The sequence below is a fragment of the Salvelinus sp. IW2-2015 genome, unplaced genomic scaffold, assembly GCF_002910315.2.
Source record: "Salvelinus sp. IW2-2015 unplaced genomic scaffold, ASM291031v2 Un_scaffold2459, whole genome shotgun sequence".
Lineage (NCBI taxonomy): Eukaryota > Metazoa > Chordata > Actinopteri > Salmoniformes > Salmonidae > Salvelinus > Salvelinus sp. IW2-2015.
This window is the reverse complement of record NW_019943777.1, coordinates 1-1742: the sequence shown is the minus strand read 5'-3', so window position 1 is coordinate 1742 and position 1742 is coordinate 1. Positions and strand designations below refer to the sequence as shown.

General features: G+C 41.3%; 1 non-coding gene across 1 annotated transcript; it reads left to right on the top strand.

Annotated features, from left to right (window-relative positions):
* The first annotated feature begins 1350 nt into the window (after positions 1-1350).
* On the top strand, positions 1351-1405 carry LOC112074006 (U7 small nuclear RNA). Its single transcript, XR_002894657.1, has one exon. It is a non-coding gene; the product is annotated as a U7 small nuclear RNA (small nuclear RNA).
* The last annotated feature ends 337 nt before the right edge of the window (positions 1406-1742 follow it).

Below are 1742 nucleotides of genomic sequence, written 5' to 3'. Positions count from 1 at the left end.
CTAGTCAATTACAGCCATCTTCCACCTCTGCACTGTTTTGAGAGAAAAGTCGGGCTGTTCACTGCAGCCAGGCAAACAGCCTTCACGCCCACTCCGAGGTGTCTGCATGGTCCTAAAGCCAGCCCAAATTGACAACCCTGATTGACAGTATTGAGAATGCGGTATACCGCCCAGGCCTACCACTTTCCCCATACACGCACACCACAAAATTGTACCCAAACACTTTTATTCATTGACATCTTATGATATTTTTGTTCACAGAGAAACCCAAAATCTGGATTCCTAGACATCTCCGCCAGACCCTCATCAAGAAAGTGGAGGAGACAATCAACCTTGTGATCCCTTTTCAGGTATGGGCTAGAGTACATCCTTCACACTCTATAGGATGAATGTACTGTATATATGCTGGTGCCCTTGTGTAACCGATGTGAAATGACTAGCTAGTTAGCGGTGGTGCGCGCTAATAGCGTTTCAATCGCTGACGTCACTTGCTTTGAGACCTTAAAGTAGTGGTTCCCCTTGCTCTGCAAGGGCAGTGGCTTTTGTGGAGCGATGGGTAACGATGCTTCGTGGGTGACTGTTGTTGGTTGATGTGTGCAGAGCGTCCCTGGTTCGTGCCCGGGTCGTGGCGAGGGAAAGGACTAAAGTTAAACTGTTACACTTGCCCATAAGAGAAATATGTTGAATGACTTAGGAGCTAGAAATTACTATTTCCTTTTCTTTGGTGCACATTGAGTTATGGAATGGTGCTACAGTTTATGGTGCTACAGTTTACTGTAGAATACTACAGTAGGCCTACTTACTATAGAATTAAACACGCTGTAGTATCCCTCGGTCATGTGTAGTACAGATCTTAATTTGACCACCCTGTTGCAGGATAACTTTTCTGCAATGCAGGAAATTGAACACTTGTAGTGTATTTGAGGTTTAAAAAGGCTTCATTTTTCAACAAAAATGCCCATGAATTTAAATCCACATAATAATTCACATGTCCTGATACTGCATGATTATTTTCCTGCTGTAGCAAACAGGCCCAAATAAGATCCTACATCTGTATTTGCTATAGCATTTTGTAGTATACTGTAGAATACTATAGTAAATACTACAGTTTTATCCGCACCCAAAAAATACTGTAGTAAATTCTACAGTAATGTCTGCAAAACACTACAGTCCGCAAAAACAGTATTTCATGTTCATATTCCCCTCCCCCATAACCCAATTTGTGCCACCCATAAGTGAGAAACCTACATGCCAAGTATAGACCATACTGTGTTCACTACAGGTTATAGAAAAGAGCAGAGGCTCTGAACTATCCGTTCAGACCCCAGTCCTACCTATCTACAGGTTTTGGAAAATTTGCTCTTTTAGTATTTGTCCAGTAGGTTTCCTCAAGGAGAAAGCCCCCATTTGTATGTCAAAGATAATAGAAAAAAAACACTATAGTAAATACTACAGTAATGACTGCAAAAACACTACAGTAAATACTACAGGATACTACAGTCCGCAAAAATACTACAGTAAATCACGCTATGTCTCTTTATTTGTTTCTGCTTTTCCCTCAAGACTATAAATACATACAGCTTCAGTTTTGAAACTGTATCCTAGTAACACATTCAATTGACATACTGATAACTGATACCTCATAGGAGTAACTGCTGAAAACCACCCACAAGCCAGGAGTTCGGGCACCGCAAAATGTACCAAATCTCTGGTATCTAATAGGCCACCTACTTTATCTAGGT